This window comes from Dasypus novemcinctus, chromosome 16 (assembly GCF_030445035.2).
Source record: "Dasypus novemcinctus isolate mDasNov1 chromosome 16, mDasNov1.1.hap2, whole genome shotgun sequence".
NCBI classification, from domain to species: Eukaryota; Metazoa; Chordata; class Mammalia; order Cingulata; family Dasypodidae; genus Dasypus; species Dasypus novemcinctus.
Window position 1 is genome coordinate 37,112,284 of NC_080688.1, and position 24,448 is coordinate 37,136,731.

Below are 24,448 nucleotides of genomic sequence, written 5' to 3' on the forward strand. Positions count from 1 at the left end.
TCAGCAGCACAGCAATCTGTGTTTCTTTTTTTGTTGCGTCATCTTGCTGCATCAGCTCTCCATGTGTGCGGCGCCATTCTTGGGTAGGCTGCACTTTCTTTCGCGCTGGGTGGCTCTCCTTACGGGGTGCACTCCTTGCACGTGGGGCTCCCCTATGCAGGGACACCCCTGCATGGCACAGCATTCCTTGCACGCATCAGCACTGTGCATGGGCCAGCTCCACACGGGTCAAGGAGGCCCAGGGGTTTGAACCGCAGACCTCCCATGTGGTAACTGGACACCCTATCCACTGGGCCAAGTCTGCTTCCCTCCTCTCTCTTTTGTAGGGATTTAATAGTAGCAAGGTTTGTCTTACTGCTACTCTTTGATTCTTGGTTTAACCTGGATCATTAGGATTGTCTCTGTTAGTTGCTCAAAACTGGGCTCTGGACCCAGTATTGGGTTGCGGACCCGTTTCCTAGGGCCTTGGGGAGGGAGGCTATAAAGGCCAGAAAAAGCCTCTCTTTAAATATATAAATCCTAATTTATTTCTCCCTGTGCCCTCATTGTTGGCACTTGCTGTGTCTGTTCATCTTTTTGTTTCTCTAGGAGGCACTGGAAACTGAATCTACAGCCTCTGGTATGGGAAGGAGGCGACTAATTGCTTAAGCCACTTCCATTCCCTGCTTTGTTGTGTCTTTCATTATGTTTTTCCTCTTGTGTCTCTTGTTGTGTCATCTTGTTGCATCGGCTCACTGCGCCTACCCATTGCACCAGCTTGTGTTCTACTCGTCCTCTTTAGGAGGCACTGGGAACCTCTGCTCCCTGATTTGTTGTGTCTCTTATGTTTTTTTTTTTTTTAATTAATTAATTTATTTCTCTCCCCTTTCCCCCCGCCCTGGTCATCTGTTCTCTGTGTATATTTGCTGAGTCTTCTTTGTCCGCTTCAGTTGTTGTCAGCGGCATGGGAATCTGTGTTTCCCTTTGTTGCATTATCTTGTTGTGTCAGCTCTTCATGTGTGCGGCACCATTCCTGGGCAGGCTGCACCTTCTTTTGCGCTGGGCGGCTCTCCTTATGGGGCGCACTCCTTGCGCGTGGGGCTCCCCTACGCGGGGGACACCCCTGCATGGCAGGGCACTCCTTGCGTGCATCAGCACCGCACGTGGGCTAGCTCCACATGCATCAAGGATGCCCTGGGTTTGAATCTCGGACCTCCCGTGTGGTAGACGGATGCCCTAACCCTGGGCCAAGTCTGCTTCCCTTATATTTTTCTTCTTGGTTCTCTTGCTGCATCATCTTGCTGTGTTTGCTTGCCATGCCTGCCCTTCGCACCACCTTGCTGTCTTCTTTAGGCAGCACTGGTAATTGAACCACGAACCTCCTGTGTGGTAGGCGGGAGCCCAATCGCTTGAGTCCATCCATTTCCCTCTTATTTACTTTTAATTTTCTCATGTGCACTTCCTCAGTCTGCACAGATGGTGCTCTTTGACAGGCCTTTCAGTTCAATGCCTGTTTGGCTTGTGTTCACTGCAAGAGGGACTGGATCAATGTGATAGAGGTTCTTGCCTGGAGGTAACAGCCTTGGAATTCAGACTTTCTCAGAGACAGTCTTTCAGCCTTTACTGGCAGGCCCTTCCCTTTTCCTGGATAGGAAATAATTCCACTCCCCTCTGTGCCCTCAACAATCAGTCTCACTTAGCAGAGAGGGAGATTGGGAGGGTAGGATCTCTTTAGTTTGGAGCTTGCTCCCAAAGCACACAATGGCATGGCCCACCCACCCTGGAAGAGCTGAAGGGACACAGCGGCCCGAATTTGTGGGTCAGCCTTTTGTTGTGTGTCTCTCTCTCCCCTTTCCTGGGGTGGTGGATCCTTGGAGCCCCCTTTTCTGTAGTTGGTCCAGAGGCCTAAGAACTCAAAATTGTCTTTAGTATGTGTGTGGGGGGTTGCCAGCAAGAGCAGCTGCTGGTTTTAACTCACAGATTTGTCGTCCCAATTCTTTTCCTTTGTGTCTCTCATTGTCTTTCTGGGCAGTTTCCAGACTTTGCCTGGTGTCCTAAACCCTAGAAGATTTTTTTTCTGGGCCGTTTCAGCCTGTTCTCTAGCTGTTTTCTGGGAGAGAAGAGTCAGGTGTCTTTCTCATCTGCCATCTTCCCAGAAGTCTCTTTTAGGGCTTTTTAATTCGATTACTTCAATAAGGCATGGCTCAGGTTGTGTCCCTGCCCCCTTGCTGGGTCTGATATAAAAGACACACAGGAAGACAGAGTTATGTCATTTTCGATCCTGCCATGTGACAGAAAGGAGAAGGCTCAAGCATCTGAGGCCCTGGGGAGAGATGAGCCATTTTGCCTGATAGCTCACAAATGAGATTGGGGAACGACTAGAACAGCCGAGACTGATATAGAGGCCTAGAAAGAAATAAGCCCTCGGCAAGGAGAGAGAGAGGACTACAGGATTACTTAAGCACAAAGCCTCAAAAAGCTGGGTCCATGTAGCTCAAAAGGAATGGGTCAGCCTGGTGGGGACGGCAGAGACCAGGCAGAGATCAGTGGCGGCCATCTTGTTTCAACACATGGCACCTGACTTTGGTGAGGAAGCACCTCTTACGGTGCCTTGAGCTGGACTTTTTATGGCCTTGGAACTGTAACCCCAAATAAATCCCCATTATAAAAGCCAACATTTGTCTGGTACTTAGCATCAGCTCCCCTTTGGCAGACTAATACATCATCCCAATCCAAGTCCCAGTAGGAATTCTTCAGAATTTGATAATACAGTTCTCAAAGTCATCTATAAGAAGGAAAAGCATAGTCAAAATATTTTTAAAAGAAGAGAAATATTGTCCTATCAGATACTGAAAGGTAAAATTAGGTTATAAAATTTAAAACAGGTATTGTTGCAAAATTTGTTAGATCACTGGAACAAACTAGAGAACTAGAAAGAGACCTAATACATATTAGAATGTCGTAACCAAAAGCACATTGAGAAAAATGGACAAGGTCATGAACAGTCCACACACATACACAAAATACAAATGGCTTACAAAACAAGGTTTAATTTAACTCCTAAAGGGTAACAAAATCTATGAAATCTTTTTAATCTATGACATTGACAAATATTTTTTTTTAAAGTTTGATAACACTATGTATTGGCAATCTTGTAAGGAACCAGTCATTCTCATGCCCTGACTCTAATGCTTTGATTCAGCAGTTCAACTTCTAAGAATTTATCCTACAGATACATAGGCTCATGTATACAAATGACAAAGGGTAAATTATTTAATAAAGCACTGTTTGCAATAGTAGAAGATTGGAATCCATAAATGTCCCTCAATAGAGGAGAGGTCAAATTTTGATTCATTTTTATAATGTAGTAATATGCAGCTGTAAATTAGGAACATTCTTGTGTACTGATATAAGACAGTTTAGTAGAGGGAGGAGGCTGAAGAAACGAGTAGAGAGAAGGGATAACTAATAGGTTGAAGTCCCCAGAGAGGTTAAAGAGAGTGTGATTCAGACCAAAGATTCAGGAATTGGCCAAAGAAAGAAAGGGGTGCAGCACCCTTTTCATTGGAAAGAACAAGGTACAGAGTAAATAATAGAGTTAATTATTCTCTTTTCCATAATCTTCTCTACTTAATTTAGTTATACTAAGTTCCCTTCCCTTCCTTTTCTGAAATTCCCAGTTCTCTAAAAGCTCCCAAATTTCTAAAGCCTTTTTTTTTCACATGTCTAGTATCATACTGTTCATGAAGACACAAGATTAGGAACCACTCCAATTCCATACACATTTACTAAATTTCACATATCTATAGGATGTTGTATTAAATTCTGATCGATACTGAAAACCATGAAAATGGTGGTTAGTCACATATGTATTTCCATTTTACAATTTAGATTTTGATAAATATTAGAGCAGACATACAAAGTGCTATGGGAATATAGGAGAGAGGAAATATAATTCTGATGGAAGCAAAAATTAAGAGTGGCTTTACAGAGGTGGTATTCAAATGGAACATTAAAGGAAGATGTGATAGTTAATTTCATTTGTCAACTTGGCTAGGTTATGGTGTCCAGTTGTTTGCTCAAGCACTGGCCTGTTTGTTAATATGAAGGTATTTAGAGATGGGATTTGCATCTACAATCAGTGGATTGTATCTATAAGCAACAAAGCAGATTGCCCTCAGCAGTGCAGCGAAACTTCTCCCCAGTTAGAGGTCTTAAAAAACCAGAACTGAGTATTTCAGAGGTCATAAGAAGATTTAGAGTCAACTTCAGCATTGGTTCTTGCTGGAATTTCCTGCCAGTCAGCTTCCTGGGGGGAATCTGGACTAAGGACTTTGGCTGGAAGTTGCCAGCTCTAGTCTACCCTATGGAGTTCCAACTTGCCAGCGCTCACAGTCGTGTGAGCCAATTTCTCAGAACCTGTTGTTTCTATTTCTCTGGAGATCCTAATATAGAAGAATAACACATTTTGACGGGTAGAGATGGAAGCAAAGAGATTCCAAAAAGAAATGTATAGGAAAACGGACTTGGCCCAGTGGACAGGGCTTCCGTCTACCACATGGGAGGTCCGCGGTTCATACCCCAGGCCTCCTTGACCTGTGTGAAGCTGGCCCATGTGCAGTGCTGATGCGCGCAAGGAGTGCTGTGCTATGCAGGGGTGTCCCTGCATAGGGGACCCCCAAGCGCAAGGAGTGTGCCCTGCCCAGTGCGAAAGAAAGTGCAGCCTGCCCAAGAATGGCGCCACACATACAGAGAGCTGACACAGCAAGATGACGCAACAAAAAGAAACACAGATTCCCATGCCACTGACAACAACAGAAGCGGACAAAGAAGAACATGCAGCAAAATGACACAGAGAACAGACAACGGGGGATGGGGAGAGAGAGAGAAAAAGAAATGTATAGATTAAATTATGGAAAAGAGGGAAAAGCAAGTTAAAGACAAACCAATTTAAATAATTTCCTTTCATAATGATTTTATTCTCCTAAGTCCCTCTAGTTAACTAACTTTATCCAATTTGACTTTTGGAGAGGGATGTTCAATCCCAATCTTGTATCTTAATGCTTCTGGATGATTTTCTTCAGCTTCTTTTTACACAAAGGGAGGGCAGCATAAAAGAAGTTCTAGCTCCTTAGAGCAACAGGTAAAAATGCATGGCCTTGGCGAGGTGCTAGCATGAGATTTGGGGAATCTCTTTTGAGTCAGGAATTCTTTTTTGCTGTTGTTGAGTTCCTCATTAGCTCCCTATCTTTCCCTCCTCTACAGCTAAAAACATAAACAAAAACAAGAAAAAAACCCCAGCAATCTGATCTAAATGATACAAGTGGTTGCTTCCATATATAAAACATAATCAGGGCAGGTTTAAAATATAATATGGAAATTAATACTTCATTCTCTCCCTGCTGCTAATTTCAAGTCATCTCACCAGAAAGTAGACAAAAGCTAGTTTATGGGCACAATTTGATGCTAAAGGGACATTTAATATATCTATAGTTCATTGTTTCTCTGGCTCTATGTACTCATGGTTCTCATTAGCAATATTGTTAGAGAACCAATCACCGGACAGGGAGGGCAGGGCAAAAAGGTTTTCTGATTCACAAACTCATAAATATACTTTTTAGGTTTATTACATTATAAGTCATATATTTTGCCAAATTGAGCAAAGTATTTGGAATCTGTAGATTTGCTTGAACAACAGGCAAAGCACTGAAGAAAAGGAGCCACATCCTTGACTGGAAGGTTGAAACATTTGGTTGTTTTCTATTCTGACCAACCTAGAAGGTATCTTATAAAAAGAGTGAGCAAGCCTGGCTTCTAGAACCCCTCCCCCACAACTCCCAAAGCTTAAACTGAAAGCACTATGAAGTAATGTTAAACAAGTTATAAATTTCACTCCAATTTCTTTTTTTTTTCTCCATAGTTGTTTTCTCTCCATTTCACCTTTACTTTAAGTAAGCTATGGCTTACTGTTTATGTGCACCTAGTTTCCACATAGCCAAAGACAACAATGCCTAGATGTTGGATATATCAATACTTGGGAAATAGTTCCCCCATGTTTTCACATTACCTGACTCTGTTTAGGAGTGGGATACAGAGGAGTGAAGGTAAACTATTATGGTTCTAAAGTTCCTGCCCCCACCCACAAAGTCCAATAAAGAAAGCTCAGAGTAGCTGACCTACAGCCTACTCTAGAATGAGAGAGGTTAGAAGCATCTGTTAGAAAAATCTGAAAGAGCTCACTCAAAGCTGAGAGCTGGCCTGTGAAATAGCCATAAAAGTCACAAGCCGTTTTAGGTGGGCTAACCATTTTGGAGAGAGGAGTCACATGACTCAACAATTCCTATATGCTCTCCATCACAGCCAAATATGCAGCAAAAAAGGATTCATCAACATTTAAAATTGATTACTGGAATCGATCTATTAGAATAGCATATTATTTTTCTCTGAACAGTATGATAATGTTGGTGGGCTAGGGAAAACACATTGAACTTGAAATGGGAAGACCTGATAGAAATTTTGCTCCTTTCTCTTGTGATCTGTGAAAGCTAGGAAAATCATTTAAACTCTTTGAAGTCAGTTTTATCATCTAAAAATGGGCAAAATATGCTTTGCTATCACTGAGAATTGTTATGAGCATCAAATTAAATTGAATACATGAAAGTGTTCATTAACTGGCAAAGTACTATAAATGTAAGGTATTATTTTTATTAGTTACTATTACTATGATTGAGATAATGACACTACAAAAATTAATATTGATCATTTTTACTTTCTAAGGGCCAATTAAAAGAAAGGAATTTATAATAATTAACATTTATTGAGCTCTTATTTGGTGCCAAATTCTATTAAAAATGTTTTGTATTTATTAATTTAATTGTCCCAACACACCTTCCATGTTTCATGGATGAGAAACAGACATAGAAAGTTTATGTAACTTGTCCAAGTCACTCAGAGTTCAAGGCTGAGTCAAGTATTCAAACTCAGAGTCTGGCTCCAGGACTCACCTTTTTATTCACTAAGCTATACTGTATAAGAAGCAGTAAAGAACACAAGAATGTAAATGGATTTGAACGTCACCTAGGAAGAATTCTTGACTGAAAAAATAAACTTGAATCAGCGCAATCTAACTAGATCTAATGTCCAGTTCACAGGAAGTTCGAGGGACAAAGGAACATGTTGTCAACATGGGGGTGCAATCAGCAAAATGCAGAATGTGGGAAACTACGAACTGCAAAGAAAAAAAATCAACTGTAAAATGAAAGCATTTCTTGTTCAACTGGAGAAATTTGAACACTGCCTGGATATTTGATCTTGCTACTATCTTGTACGTGAGAATGACATTGTGGTTACGCTTTTAAAACAACCTTATCTTTTAAAAATACATACTGAAACATCTATAGATGATTGTTTTTTAAGCCAATTTGCTTAAAGTTGCATGGGAGGATGGGTGGTCATGTACATGAAACAAGATTGGCCATCAGTTGAGTTGATGATTGTTGCAAGTGGGTAATGACTACATGGGATTCAATGTAGTATTCTATTTTACATATGTTTGAAAAGTACAGCCATGACAGTGCCATATAATTCCACTGGAGGATACCTATTCTAGGGAGAATTTAATTACCATTCACCAAGTCACTTCAAAACCCCCCTGACAGCACAGCAATGCACTAAGAGCTCACTAGGAATCAGTGGATATGCACCATATCCCTGATCTTCACAGGTGCTTAGCTCCTTAAAGCCTTGGGGAATATACAGCCATGACCAATCTGTTCTGTTCAGATAAGCTCATGTGATCATTGAAACATACGCAAAGGCTTGACAAACTCTGATTTAAACCTCTCATCGTGTAGAGAATCATCACTCTTATGATTCATCCTGTCCCTTTCAAGTTAGCTGAACAAAAAAGATGGGCAGGAATTAAGGTATAGCATAGAATCCAAGTGGTCTCTTCTGTTAGAACCTGTATCCATGAAGAATGCCATTCAGCAACAGATAACAGAATAATCAACTTAACATGGTGTTTTATGCTGCTAGGTTACCAAAACGCAATATACTAGAAATGGCTTGGCTTTTTCAATGGGGATTTATTTGCTTGCAAGCTTACAGTTCTGAAGCTATGAAAATGTCCAGATGAAAGCGTCATCAGGTGATGTTTTCTCCTGAAGACCAGCTGCCAGTGAATCTGAACTCTTTTGCCACATAGTGAGGTACATGTGATGTCTCCTTCCTTCTACTTGCCTTCAGCTTCCTACTTCCAGGGCTCTCACTCTCTTCCTCTGAATTTCATTGTCTTATAAAGGATTTCAATAAAAGGATTAAGACCCATCCCGGACCACACCTTAATTGAAGTAACCTAATAAAAAAACCCTTAACTGAAGTAATCTAATCAAAAGGTCCCACCCTGGGTTGATGTATGGGAATCCTGTATGGTACACATGATTGTTTAAAAATTTTTTTTTTAAAATTTTTTACTCATATATTTTTTCTATCCTTTTTTTTTTTAAAGATACATAGATCACACAAAATGTTTTAAAATTTTAAAGTTAAAAAATGTAAAAAAAAAGAAGAAAAAAAATGTAAAAAAACAAAACAAAAGGTCCCCCACACGATAGGTTCATACCCACAGGAATGGACCAGCTTCAAGAACATGATTTTCTGGGGTACATACAGTCTGAAACTACCACACTTGGTTTATCTTGAAAGGAATTTTTTCCCCTCACAAAACAATAAGCCCAGAGGAAGACAGTTGCTGGCATTGGTTTAATTCCTTGAGAATGTCAGGGCCTAGGTTTCCAGTTCTCTGGCCTTTTCCTCACTAATGAAAGATAGATGCTACACTACAGTTCAGTCCTGCATCTGTATTTCAGGGAGGAAGGAGGAAGCTGAGAAGGATTAAAGACCTAAGCCAGACAAGACCATCGCTTTTTTTTTTTTTAAACTCATATATATAGTAAAGATTTATTTATTTTCTTTTTATTTATTCCCCCCTCTTCCCCCAGATGGTTCTGTCTGTCTGTTCATTGTTGCTCGCCTTCTCCAGGAGATACCAGGACGGAACCTGGGACCTCCCACGTGGAAGGAGAGTGCCCAATGGACTGAGCCACATCCACTCCTTACGGGATGCTGAGTCAGCTAGTCTGTGACCTCTGCTTGTTGTGGCAGGGGCGGATTCTAGTTTATTGCTGCGAGGGCAGAGTTTAACTTGTTGCGGCAGAAGCATCATTCTATCTCAAGGTGGTGTTTTGCTTGTGCAGCAGGAGGCGGCTTTCTGACTTGTTGCGGTGAGAGGTGGCATCTGCTTGTCTTCTTTAGGAGGCACCAGAACCAGAACTGAGACCTCCCATGTGGTAGGTGGGCACTCAAGTGGTTGAACCACATCCACTTACCAAGACTGTCCCTTTTTATCTGAAAATAATAGCTTTCCCAGAGATCCTAAGGCGAGACTTCCATTTATATATCATAGGTCAGAACAGGTAAAATGGTTTCTTCTCAGTACAACATAAGCTGAAAAATAAACTTTTAAAGCAGAATAGGTTTCTATCCCCAACAAAATTGGGTTCTGTTGGTAAGGGCTGAGAATGGACACTGGGTTGGCAACTCACAGTATATATTACAGAACCCATTTAACCTGAAGTCTCCAGAATTTCAGATTTTCAATTACCTGGTTCATGGTTGACCTTAAAAAATAAAGCGCTGATAGATAGATATGTGTGTGTGTGTAACACATAAGCATCAGGAATTTGTGATGAATTTCATTTATGAGGACTATATTTCTATATTGCAAAGTTTTGAGGCTTCAAAACTACCAATTAATCATACCTCTCAACTCTGGGTTTTGAATCAAATTAAGAAAAGACAAAAAAAAAAAAGAATAAATGATTGGATTATCTACTTTCTCACTGGATAAGGTAGATTATCCACTGTCCCCCAAGGCACATATTTTAGGACCAGTTTGTGGGAAGAAGTGGGTACACAGAGCACAAAGAACAAAAAGCCACACAGAGTGGAGGACTTAATACATCAGCCTCAGGGAATGTGACTGAACAGAACATAAGTTCCCTTGCAGAGTAAGCCTCTTCCACCCTCAATACTTCCTATTTTATAGATTCAGGCAGGAATGTGGAAAGGTGAAGAGACATGTTGCCCTTATAAAAAAGAAAATTTTTAGGTTGCAATTTTCCGAGACATTCATTGTAAAATTGTCAATTTATGAAAACACCTACTTATATATATAGATCAAGTACCTATTATAAAAATGATTAGGAAACTCAAGCATATTATTTCTTACTAAAAGTTATGGCCATAATAAATCCAGAGAACTTTGACCTGAAAAAAATACTTAATGAAACTCAATGCGTTCTTATCAGATCGTTTGCTTTTTCTAAGTTGGATGCCAACAAAACAGCTATATATTGAGATTGCCAATGTTTCAAAAGGTAGAAATACATGTAGAAATACATGTCAAAGATGCACTCTAAAAGGGTAAGTCTGAAGTTTGATGGGTAGGAGAGAGGAGCAGAGGTGAAGGTGACTAGTGGTGAGAGGTAGATATGCAAGTGAGAAGATGAACAAGATAGGAGATATAAAGAATTGGTAAAAAATTTATTGGTTTCCTTTAATTTATCAGTCAGTGCATAAAAATTTATCTTAGCCAAATCCCTGGCTAATGTTCATTACTTCCAGCAAGGAGAAACAAAAAAAATAACAATCAATTTTCCTGTGTATCACCATATTCTTAACACTTTGCAGAAGAAGAACATTCTTATATTTATCTCCACTATTAGTTACAAATAATATAACTTATGGATGATACTTAACAGTAATATTGTAATATATTTACAACAATGTCAAAGACGATTTTAAGGGAAGCGGACTTGGCCCAGTGATTAGGGCATCCGTCTACCACATGGGAGGTCTGCAGTTCAAACCCGGAGCCTCCTTGACCCGTGTGGAGCTGGCCCATGCGCAGTGCTGATGCGTGCAAGGAGTGCCGTGATACGCAGGGGTGTCCCCATGTGGGGGAGCCCCATGCATAGGGAGCGCGCCCCGTAAGGAGAGCCACCCAGCGCAAAAGAAAGTGCAGCCTGCCCAAGAATGGCGCCACACACGTGGAGAGCTGACACAACAAGATGACGCAACAAAAAGAAACATAGATTCCCGTGCTGCTGACAACAACAGAAGTGGACAAAGAAGAACATGCAGCAAATGGACACAGAGAGCACACAACTGGGGCAGGGGAAGGGGAAGGGGAGAGAAATAAAAAAAAAAAGAAGACGATTTCAATTCTAAGAGACAATGAAAGGGCGTATTCTTCCTTTTGGAGTAATGAAAATGTTTTAAAACTGACTGAGACGGTGACAGCACAGCTCTGTGATGAAAATGATAGTCACTGAGTGTACACTTTGAATGGATAGTACAAAACATGGGGCTGTATAACACAGAGAATCCAGTGGTGGAAGATATATTGTAGTTAACAGGACAAATGTGAGAAGTTCTCTCATGAACTATAACAAATATATAATACTAAGGATGTTAATAACCGAGTGGGTTGGGGGAAAATACATCAAATGTAAGATATGGGCTAGGGGAGCAGATGTAGCTCAAGTGGTTGAGCACCTGCTTCCCATATACAAGGTCTTGGGTTTGATCTCTAGTAGTTCCTATAAACAAAACAAACAAGTGATAAAAACCAGCTCTCACTGGGGAGCGGATATAGATCAGTGATTGAGCACCAGCTTGCCATGTGAGCGGTCCTGGGTTCATTCCTTGGTACCTCCTAAAAAAAAAAAAAGAAGGAAAAAAGAAATGATTTGGGGAGTGGATATGGCTCAAGTGTTGAGTGCTTGCTTCCCACATACAAGGTCCCAGGTTTGGATCCCACTGCCTCTTAAAACAAAAAAACAACAGCAAATGGATGAAAAAAAACAAATTCAGGGGAGCTGATGTGGCTCAGTGGTTGAGTGCTAGCTCCTCACATATAAGGTCCTGGGTTCAATCTCTGGCCCTGGTTCCTCAAAAAACAACAACAACAACAACAACAACAACAACAAAATATATATATATGGGCTATAGTTAGAAATAATATTCTGATGAAGCTCTTTCATAGTTTGAAAAGCTGTTTCATAACAATGCAAGGTGGTGATGGTGGGGTAACGTATGGGAACCGCGTATGATGATATGCATGTTTGTTTTGTAAGTTCACAACCTTTACTATCCACTTACTGTTTATGTGTGTTCATGTATGAATGATGTACTTCAATAAAATTTTATTTAAAAATTTAAAAATGATCAAAATAGGAAAATGTATTAAACTGTAGAAGTTGTGTGGCAGGTAATTAACAGAACTATTCTTCTATGGCATATGCTTGAATTTTGTGCAGTTAAGGGGAAATAACCGATATAAAACACCAGGTCCCTGAAGGAGAGCTTGGCTACAGCCAATTGGGAGAATATGAACTTCAGAACAAATTTGGAATGTGCAGAGCTGTAGATTAGCCTGTGATGAGGAGCAGATATGAACGGCTTTTGTTTAACTGAGAACCTCCTGTTGGAGACTATCTTCATCGATATTACAAAATCTCCTCCCTGCTTTTTTTTTTAAAAAGATTTATTTATTTTTTATTTAATTCCCCCCCTCCCCTGGTTGTCTGTTCTCTGTGTCTATTTGCTGCGTCTTGTTTCTTTGTCTGCTTCTGTTGTCATCAGTGGCACGGAAGTGTGGGCGGCACCATTCCTGGGCAGGCTGCACTTTCTTTCGTGTTGGGCGGCTCTCCTTATGGGCGCACTCCTTGGGCGTGGGGCTCCCTTACGCGGGGGACACCCCTGTGTGGCAGGGCACTCCTTGAGCGCATCAGCACTGCGCATGGGCCAGCTCCACACTCCTCCCTGCTTTTGAAGGCTCTTACTGGGAAGAAAGAACAACTATTATTAAATGGTCCATGGATCAATACACAAAGGAAAACTGAAGCTCCAGTCTTTTAAGTTTTGTCCTTAGCTTCTGTTATTTTATTTTGTCTTCTAGAACTTAAATGCTTCCTCCTTTCGGAGAGAAAGGCTGATTTATTTTTCTAGGTATATCAGACTAACCACTCAGATGTTCTGCAGAGTGGAAAGCCCTGGAACAGCTGTCCTCAACAGGCCAGCACTGCTGCAAGGAAGGCTGTTGGCTAGTGGAGGCAGCACAATTGTGGTCTTAGCCCAGCAGCTCCCATCCTCCTGGACCTACTGCTCTCTTGCAGCCAGTTGATAAGGGGCAATTATTGTGAGATGATGGCAGTGATTTCTCCCTTCTACAATCCAGAGGAATATTTTTATCAACTATTTTGTAAATGCAAGTTTTTTTTTTTAATAGCTCTAGAGTAAACCTTTTTAAGAATGAACGCCCACCTAATCCCATTTTTTAAAAGTGTAAATGTTTTATTTTTTTTAAGAGGGAAAATCATTTGCTGGTTCCTTGTTTTTTGGTACACCCAGAAAATAGTGGGATACTGGATTACAGGAGGCTTTGACTGCCTTGGATTTCAATGTAACACTCTATAGGGGGGAGGTGTGGCAGTTTTTGAGTGCTAGCTTCTAGTTTTTATACCCTGTAATACAACGCATACAAAATGGTGATTTGAAGTCACAGTCACACATTTATTATGTATTGAACACTTTCAATTACTTCTATTCCCGTGTTCATTAGCAGGATTGTTTCTTAAAACCGCTCCCTGATCTTGGTTCTCCTGTCAGAACTTGTGCACTCTGTAACATCCTTGGCCGTGGTTGTCCAGTTTTCCTAAAAACTGTGTACTGTGAAAGATTGGAAATGTGAGTATGTAGTTTATATGATATTAAATTGTGAATTAGTGGGACTTATGATATAATAGCTTATAGACATTTGAAGATATTGGTACGTCATATTTTCCTAAGGAAAACTTGCCGCCAAATGTTAAGCTGGAAAGTCCCGGAATTACTTTAGAAAATAATTGCAACTACATGGCTTTTTAGATTTTCCTATGTACCGTAAGAACTATGTACAGATTGTTCATAATGTATGTGCTGATCTTCGAAACAACCAATAAAATCTCAGTTATAAAGAAAAATATCTTTACAATCAACCAAAATAGAAAGTCTGTATACAATTTAAGCATTAACTCTCCATTCTTTATTCCCACCCCATCCCCTGGTAACCTGTATTCTAGATTCTGAATCTATGAGTTTGTTCATTCTAATTATTTCATATCAGTGACTTTACACAATAGTTGTCTTTTCTGCACCTGACTTATTTCACTCAACATAGTGTCTTTAAGTTTCATTCATGTTGTCGCTTGTGTCAGAATTGCATTCCTTTTTATGACCAAATAATATTCCACTGTGTATATATACCACATTTTCTTTATCCATTTATTGGTTGATGGACACTTGGGTTGCTTCCATCTTTTGGCAACTGTGAATTATACCACTATGAACATTGGTGTGCAAATATCTGTTCATGTCCCCCCTTTCAAATCCTTTGGACATATACCTAGTACTGGGATTGCTGGGTAATTTATAATTAACTTTCTGAAGAACCACCAAACTGTCTTCCACAGTGGCTGCATCATTTTACATTACCACCAGCAATGAATTAATGTTCCTATTTCTCTGCATCCTTTCTTACACGTGCAATTTTATTTTTTACAGTAGCCATTCTAATGGGTGTGAAATGGTATCTTATTGTAGTCTTTATTTGCATTTCCCTAATAGCTTGTGATGTTGAGCATCTTTTCATGTGCTTTGTGGCCATTTGTATATCTTCTTTGCACAAATGTCTATATAAGTCTGTGCCCATTTTAAAAATTGGGTTGTCTGTCTTTCTATTGTTGAGTTGTAGGATGTCTTTATATAGTCCAGATATTAAACCCTTATCAGATATATAGCTTCCAAATATTTTCTCCCATTGAGTAGATTGTTGTTTTATTTTCATGATAAAGTCCTTGGATGCACAAGTTTTTAATTTTTTTATGTTTTAATTTATTTCTTTTTTATTGCCCTTTTTAAAAAAGATAGATTACACAAAATGTTACATTAAAAAACATAAAAGGTTCCCATATATTCCACTTCCCACCCTACCCCTGCTCCTCCCACATCAACATCCCCTTTCATCAGGCAGGCACATTCATTCACTGAGTTTTTAATTTTGATGAGGACCAATTTATCCATTTTTTCTTTTGTTGCTTGTGCTTATGGTGAAAACTCTAAGAAATCATTGCCTAACAAACAGTCCTAAAGATGCTTCCCTACATTTTTTCCCCAAGAGCTTAATATTTCTGGTTCTTATATTTTGGTCTTTGATTCATTTTTGTATATGGTGTGAGATAGGGGTCCGTTTTCATTCTTTCATCCCGTTTTCCCAACACCATTTGTTGAGGAGACTATTCTTTCCCTATTCTGTAGACTTGGCACCCTTGTCAAAAATCAGTTGGCTACAAATGTGAGAATAGATTTCCAAACTCTCAATATGATTCCATTGGTCTATATGTCTGCCTGTGCCAAAACCATGCTGTTCGATTACCATAACTTTGTAATAAGTTTCAAGATTGATAAGTGTGGGAAGCGGATGTGGCTCAACTGATAGAATGTCTGTCTATCATATGGAGAGTCCAGGGATCGATCCTCAGGGCCTCCTAACCTGTGTGGTATGCTGGCCCACGTGCAGTGCTGCTGCGCGCAAAGAGTGCCATGCCACGCAGGGGTGCCCCCATGTAGGGGTGCCCCACATGCAAGGAGTGCGCCCCGCAAGGAGAGCTGCCCCACATGAGAAAAGCACAGCTGCCCAGGAGTGATACTGCCTACACGGAGAGCTGACACAGCAAGATGACGAAACAAATAAAGAGATGCAGGTTCCCAGTGCCGCTGGATAAGAACACACGAATGGACAGAACAAACAATGGTGGCAGGGCGAGGGGGGGATGGGGGGGAGGTGGAGGAAGGGGAAAGAAATAAAATAAATCTTAAAAAAAGAAAGATTGGTAAGTGTTAGTCCTCAAAATTTGTTCTTTTTCAAGGTGGTTTTGGATATTCAGGGCCGTTTACCTTTCCATGTAAATTGGATGATTGATTTTTCCATTTTTGCAAAGAAGGCTCTTGGAATATTGATTGTGATTGGTTTGAATCTATAAATTGCTTTGGGTAGGATTCACATCCTAACAATGTTTAGTCTTCCAATCACTGAAAGTGGAATGTCCTTCCATTTATTTAGGTCTTCTTTGATTTCATTTTTTCCTTTTCTTTTTTTCACATCAGACAGGTAATGTGCTGATGTCGTCACAAAGTTTGAGGGAGGCACATCTCACACAAATGCATAAATACCCATTCATCATGCTTATGAACCACAAAAGGGTCTTTTTTGATTTCTTGTAGCTGTCTTTTGAGGTTTATGTTTACAAGACCTTTGCATCCTTGCCCAGATTTATTGCTATTTAATTTTTTTAGTGGCCATTTTTAATGGAATATTTTCTTGGTTTCTTCTTCTGGTTGATCATTGCCTGTGTATACATACACTGCTGATTTGGGAGTGTTGGTCTTGTGCCCTGCCAGTTTGTTGACAACATTTATTAGAGCTTTTTTGTAGATTTTTCAGGATTTTCTCCAGATAGGATCATGCCATCTGCAAATAAGGAAAGTTTTATTTCTCCCTTTCTAACTTGGATGCCTTTTATTTCTTTGTCTTACCTAATTTCTCTGACAAGAACTTCCAGTACAATGTTAAATAATAGCAGTGATAGTGGGCATCCGTGTCTTGTTCTGGATCTTAGAGGAAATCTTTCAGTCTTTCACCATTAAGTAAGATGTTCCCTGTGGGTTTTTCATAGATGCCCTTATCATATCTAAGTGTTTTTTTTTTATCAAGAAGGGGTGCTGGACCTTATCAAATGCTGCATTAGTCAGTCAAAGGAGTGTTGATGCTAAGTACCAGAACTCTGTTGGCTTTTATAAAGGGGTATTTTTTTTGGGTAGAAGCTTATAGTTATCAGGCCATAAAGCCTAAGTTACTTCCCTCACCAAGGTCTGTTACCATGTGTTGGAGCAAGATGGCTGCCAGTCTCCATGAGGTTCAGTCTCCCTCTTCCTCCTAAGGTTCTGTGATCCCAGCTCCTTCAGGCTTTGTCTCTCTCCCTGGGGCTTGATTCTTTCTGGGCTCAGAGCTCTGTTCTCTCCACAAGGTCAACAGTAGACTATTAGGCTCTCTCTCTTCCTGGGTCCTCTACTGTGTCTGTGGAGCCGTCTCTAATCCTCTGTGCTCTTCTCCTGTGTGTTTACTTCCTGGGGTTCCAGCAGCAAAAACTCCTACTAACTACTCTGCTGTGTCATTTTACAGGTGTGGCCCAATCAAAGCCTTAATCATTATTTAATCAAGTATAAGTGAAATCTCTGAATTTCATGCAATTTAATACACCCAGAGGAACAGACCAGTTTACAAATGTAGTTTGATATCTATTTTTGGAATTCAAAAACAATATCAAACTGCTACAAATGCCTTTTCTGCATCAGTTGAGATGATCATGTGTTTTTTTCTCCCTTCATTCTGTTAATGTGTATTACTTTAATTGATTTTCTTGTGTTGAACCATCCTTGCATATAAATCCCACTTGAGGGAAGCAGATGTGGCTCAACTGACAGAGTGTCTGCCTACCGTATGGGAGGTCCAGGGTTCAAACACAGGGCCTCCTGGCCCATGTGGTAAGCTGGCCCACGCGTGGCGCTGCTGTGCACAAGGAGTGCTGTGCCACGCAGGGGTGTCCCCTGTGTAGGGGAGCCCCACACACAAGGAGTGTGTCTCTCAAGGAAAGCCACCCTGTGAGAAAAAAGTGCAGCCCATGCAGGAGTGGTGCCACACACACGGAGAGCTGATGCAGCAAGATGATGCAACAAAAAGATATAGATTCCCAGTGCTGCCGAGAATGCAAGCAGACACAGAAGAACACACAGCAAATGGACACAAGAGAGCAGACAATGGAGGGGGGAAGGGGAGAGAAATAAATAAATAATAAATCTTTTTAAAAAATAGGGGATTCCTTGAGCAGATGTGGCTCAAGCAGTTGAGTGCCTGCCTTCCACATAGGAGGTCCCAGGTTCAGTTTCGGTGCCTCCTGAAAAAACAAACAAGCAAAACGAGTGAAAAAACCAACTCAGGTGTCCTGAGTGATATTGTAAGGACAGATGCAGGACATTGGTTACCCTGCTATAACCCACTAAATGGGCCGGGGATGAGTGTGAATTGCAATGTAAACTATGGTCCATGCAGTGTGGCAGTGCTCCAGGGTGTATTCACCAAATGCAATGAATGTGCCTTATTGATGAAAGGGGATGTTGGTGTGGGAGGAGCATGGGTGGGGTGGGGAGTGGGGTATATGAGAACTTCTTAAGTTTTTTAACATAGTGTTTTGTGTGATCTATTTGTCTTTAAAAAAAAAAGACAATAACAAAAGTGTATTTGAAAAAAAAGTACAATGAGTAGGGAAAAAACCCCACCAACTCAGGGAAACCAACGTGGCTGAGTGGTTGAGCACCAGCTTCCCACATACAAGGTCCTGGGTTCAACCCCCAGGCCCTGGTACCTCAAAAGAAAAAAAAAATAGGGGATTCCCATATATCTCACCTCCTTCCTGTCTAATCTTTTTTTATTTCCTTTCTTCTGCTCACTTTGGGTTGAGTTTGCTATTCTTTTCCTAGTAAAAACTTTCTTCAAGTTTTGAGGTTAGATCTCTGATTTGAAGACCTTCTTCTTCTTTAATCTAAGCACTTAGAACTAGAAATTTGCCACTCAGCACTGCCTTTGCTGCATCTCCTAGGTGTTGGTATGTTGTATTTTCACCTTCACTCACCTCAAGATATTTCCTAATGTCCCTTGTGATTTTTTTTAACCCATTGGTTATTTCAGAGTATGTTATTTCCACATATTTGTGAATTTTCTATTTATTCCTCTGTATTGATTTCTAGCTTCATTCTGTTGTCAAAGAAGATACATTGTATGATTTCAATATTTTAAAATTTACAAAGACTGTTATGCAACCTAATATATGTTCTATCCTGGAGAACGATTCATTTGCACTTGAGAAGAATGTGCATTCTGTTGTTGGGTGAAGGGTTCTATATGTATCTGCTTGTTTTAATTGGTTTAGAGTATTGTTCAAGACCTGTATTTTCTTACTGTTCTTCAGACTAGATATTATATTCTTTATTGAAGGTGGTTAAAGTGTCTTAAAATGTAGAGGGAAGAGGATTTGGCTCAACTGATAGAGCATCTGCCTACCACATGGGAGACCCAGGGTTCAAACCCAGGGCCTCCTGACCCATGTGTGGTGAGCTGGCCCACGCGCAGTGCTGATGTGAGCAAGGAGTGCCCTGCCACGCAGGGGTGTCACCCCCACGTAGGGGAGCCCCATGTGCAAGGAGTGTGCCCCTGCAAGGAGAGCCGCCCTATGTGAGAAAAGCACATTCAGCCCTGGAGTGGCACTGCACACATGGAGAGCTGATGCAGCAAGATGATGCAATATAAAGAGAGACACAGATTCCTGGTGCCACCAAGAATGCAAGCGGATGCAGAAGAATACACAGCAAATGAACACAGAGAGCAGACAATGGCGGGGGGTGAGGGGAAGGGGAAATAAATAAATCTTTACATAAGTAGTATTAATGTAGAGCTGTCAATTTCTTCCTTCATATATGTCAGTGGGGCTCTGCTGTTAGGTGCATATATATTTGTAATTGTTACATCATCCTGTGGAATTGACCCTTTTATCAGTATATAATGACCATTTTTGTCACTCATAACTTTTTTCATTAAAATTTTTTTTATTGAAATGCATCATTCATACACAAACATACATAAATAGGTATATAGTAAAAGTGAATATACAAAACAAAGATGTACCTTGTAACTGATTTTGACTTGAAGTCTATTACATCTGATATTGGTATAGCTACCCCAGCTCTCTTTTGTTTACTACTTGCATGGTATATTTTTTCCATCCTTTCACTTTGAACCTACTTGTATCTTTGACTTTAAAGTGAGTCTCTTGCAGACAGCATGTAGTCAGGCCATGATTTCTTTTTCTATTCTGTCAATCTCTGCATTCTAGCTGGAGGGATAAATCCATTTCTATTTAAGGTCACTACTGATAATGAAGGACTTCTGACATTTTGTTATTTAAACTTTGTAAGACTTATACCTTTTTGGTCCCTCAATTCTTCCATAAAATACCTACTTTTACATTTATTTGGTATTTCTGTTGTACCATATTGAGTGCCTTCTCTTTTCTGTCTGGACTGATTTTTTCTATATTTTCCTTGTGGTTGCCATGGGGTTAAAATTTAACATCCTAAATATATAACAACAATTATTTTGTTTGATAACAACTTGACTTCAATAGCATACACATATACTTTTCCTACACCCCTGTGTCCTGCCACTTTTTAAAAACTTGTTACCACTTATATCTTTGCACACTGTATTTCCAATACCATAGATTTATCATTACTTTACATGCATTTCCATTTTAGCACCTGTAGGAAGTAAGAAGTGGAGTTACATACCAAACAATACAATACAATAATACTGGCATTTAATATTACCCAAATGGGACCTTTGCTGGAGATGTTTATTTCTTTATGTTGCTTTTAACGACTATCTAGTGTCCTTTACTGTCAATCTGAAGAACAGGTCTAGTAGAGATGAAATCTCAGCTTCTGTTTATCTGGCAATGTCAATCTCTCCCTCATTGTTGAAAGTCTCTCCAGATATAAAATTCTTGGTTGGCAGTTGTTTTCATTCAGCACTTTAAGTATAGCAACCCACTGCCTCTTGCCACTATGATTTCTGATGAGCTATTGGACTTGCTTTTATATAACATATATATTGCTTTTTCTCTTACACTTTCATAACTGTCTCCTTGACCTTTGTTTTCAATACTGTGATTGATATATGATATATGATTTTTGTTTATTGTGTTTGGTGTTCTCTGGGTTTCTTGGATGTGCATGTTCATATCTTTTGCTAAGTTTGGGAAGTCATAGTTTTTCGACTATTCCTTCTGCCCCTTTCTCTCCTTCTTCTCCTCTGGGTCTCCCATAATGTGTACAATGGTACACTTGATGGTGTTTTAGGATATTTTTGCTTTTTATAATTCTTTTTTCTCTTTCTACTTCTAAGTGTGACTCATTTAAATGGTCTTGTTTTCAAGTTCACTGATTCTTTCTTCTTCCAGCTCCAATCTGCTGTTTACAACCTCCTGGGAATTCTTCAATTCAGTTATTGGGGTCTTCAACTCTAGTAGTTCTGTTTTTTTAAAATTTCTATCTCTTTACTAAGATTCTCATATTGTTCATTCATTGTTTTTCTGATATCCTTTAGTTCTTTCTATTTTCCTTCATCTCCTTGCACATTTAAAAAGTTATTTTTATTTTTATATTTAAAGAAGCTTAAGATTACATAAATGTTACACAAAAAAATACAGGGGATTCCAACATGCCCCCCTGCACACACTTTCCCACATTAACAACATCTTTCATTAGTGTGTACATTTGTTACAATCAATGAACACATTCTCAAACATTGCTACTAACCATGAACTATAGTTTACACTCTGTCCCACACAATTTTATAGATTAAGAGAAAATGTATAATGGCTTGTATCTGTCATTGCAGTGTCATGCAGGACAATCCCTATGTCTGAAAATGCCCCCTATTACACTTATTCTTTCCTCTCCCTCCCCTCAGAACCTTGGGTGGCCACTGCCTTATATCAATGGTCTACTTTAATCTGTTGTTCATTCCCCAATCTTGAGGATTTTGGAATGGTGATGCCCACTTGTTTCTAATTGAGAGGGCTTTAGATCCCATGGGACAGATGGATGGGACTATCTTCCCTGGGATGGGCATTGTCCATCATCATCTCCTTTTTAGTTGTCCAGGGTGAGTCCAATGAACTGGAGAGTAGGTGTCTCTAAGGCATATGAATATGTTCAAGTGTTCAAGGGGTGCTGTCTCAGTGGGTGGAGACCTACACAATAACTGAAAGAATATTACATCCCCCCCCCCTTCTGGGGAGGTCTGCAACATTCTCCAATAGAATGGCAAGAATCCCCTGAGTACAAGGGCAGTCCTTGTGCATTTTTAAGATAATTTTTTTTCTTTCAGTATGCCCATATTCTTGTCTCCTTCATTGGTGTTTTCTGGATTTTTATCCTCTTCCTTTGGGTGGGCCGTTATTTATTATTTCTTTATCTGATATTTTTGTTGCACTCAGTATATTTTAATATTTTAAAATGTTATCTCTAGGGTTTATTCCCTGGGACACCTCTTTCTTGATTTTGCAACCAACTGGTGATAAGGTGGAGATTTTCCTGGGCTTCAGCCCTCCTTCAGGAAGATCTGCCCAAGCTGAGTGCAGTGTGCAGGATTTTTGCTCTCTTTCTTGACCGTGGTCTTGTCCTGGACTTCTGCTTTTTAGTTGCCTTGGAATTCCTCTGTTTACAGAAGTTTGAATGCCCCCTCTGTTTCCCAGGAAACAGAACTCTTTCTCCCTGATGTTTAAAGCAGGCAAGTCTTTGCCACAAACTAACTCTGTAGTTTGTTATATTCCTTTCCTTGTCTCAAACGGCTTTGCTTGGAGGTCAAATTCTGGAAGGGGAACATGCCAGAGAGGAGTTTCCCAAGTCAGCCTTTCCAAGCTGGAATAGATAGAAACAGATTCTGTCCCATGTACCTTCCACAGTTAAACCGTTCTCTAGATGTTTGGAAAAGCTTAATGGATTTGGAATGAACAGGTTTTCGCAGAACACAGAATTCCTAGTACATCAGGCAGTAGTTCTCAAACTTTTGCTTATGTATCATGAATGGTGGCCCCTCATTGTTTTGTGGCTTGTTGAATAGATATCATTGAAAATTGAGCAGTCTCCTCATTCATTATCAGTGTTAATCATGTATTGATGAGGAATAGTTTGGGGGCATTGACAGACATTGACTATTAACTTTCTTTTTGACATGGTAGAACTGATATCTTATTTTCTTATAGTAGCATATATTAATCCATTGGAAGAAATAAATTAAAACAATGACTGCCTCATTGAAAAAAAATTTACTATTCTTGATGTCTTTACAGCAATACAGTTAACCCCAGTGTGCTCACAATAAAAAGTGATAAAAAGAAAGAAAATCTTTTTTTTTTTTTGCAGTATTTGTCCTGTTTAAAGACTACCTCAGCTATGCTGAGTTTGACCTGTCAACATCTCAAAGACCCTGTGAAAAATGCAATTTTCTTTGAATACTAAAAGAGTTGGGGACATGAAATAGAAATCTACAGCACAGATTATCAAGACCGATCTGTGATTTCTTGTGATTTCTTGTCTTGAGTGGAAAATAAAAGGATAAGAGCTGATCTGGCAGCTAAAAGGAAAATATGCTTTGGATACAGAGAAACCTGGTTTTCTGGAGAGTCCAGCTGTATGACCTGACTTGCCATCAGACTTCAACACTATCTCTGAAACACAGAATCTCTGTGTCTGATTGGTTTCCTTACCTCATAGGGAGACAAAAGCAACTGACACCCTTTTTTTTAAACCAAAAATAGGGAGAAATGTATTAGAAAAGATACATCCATCACTAGCAGTCTTGAATTTTTAATCTTGCTGGTTAGGCTAATTATCAGAACAATCAACTTCTGCCTCCCTCTTCCTTATTCCAGATCAGGGCATGAAAACAGTGGTTGTCAAGAGTGCCTGGAGATGTCCCATCAATGGAAAGCATACAGTAGGAATAGAATGGTACAGATATCAATAAGCCCATCCAGAATGAACGAGTCTCACCGCTTCTAAGGTTGATCTGCGGTATCAGGCTGTTCACAGCAGGAAAACAATTGGCCATAGTGTTCATTTTGCTCTGAAATGACTTTAACATTCCTCTCTGTGAAGTCATATTTTCTTTTCTTGCCATAATAATGCTTATTGTCTCCTCTATCAGACCATATGAGTTTTGAGTCATATTTTTCAAAAACAGTTCAGTACCTCTTCGTTTACTCCGGACCTACTTTTATGACTCTGTCCTTTTGTACTGATCTCAGGAGATTCTCCCTTTCCCATATTGCCATAAAGTTTACTTTGGTTTTATGGAATTTGTGTGTATAATCCTGCAACATGTCTCTATGTCATTGTAGTATATGCATTCAGTGCTGAATTCAAGGAGGGGACACCTGCACTGTTGGTATTCGTGCCATTTTAACATTTACTCCTGCAAGCCTTGCCTAAAACCGTTTCAGACAATTGACATTGTTTCAAACATTGTCTTGGCTTGATCTATTTGAAAGGGGTGTTGTATCAGAACTATTGTATCTTCCATCTCTGCCACTGCTGTGACTTAACTTGTACATAGTTTACTGAAGGAAACTAGTTTCAGGTCAAGTTTGTTTTCTAGCTGTTTCCTGAGCTCTTCCCAGTAGTTGCTGGT

The 24,448-nt window shown here is 39.9% G+C and overlaps 1 non-coding gene and 1 pseudogene across 1 annotated transcript; both read right to left on the bottom strand.

Annotated features, from left to right (window-relative positions):
• Positions 1-16,242: 16,242 nt before the first annotated feature.
• On the bottom strand, positions 16,243-16,346 carry LOC111765741 (small nucleolar RNA U13). Its single transcript, XR_002797995.1, has one exon. It is a non-coding gene; the product is annotated as a small nucleolar RNA U13 (small nucleolar RNA).
• Positions 16,347-23,738: 7,392 nt separating this feature from the next.
• Positions 23,739-24,283, bottom strand: LOC101426009 (Golgi SNAP receptor complex member 1 pseudogene; annotated as a pseudogene).
• Positions 24,284-24,448: the final 165 nt, after the last annotated feature.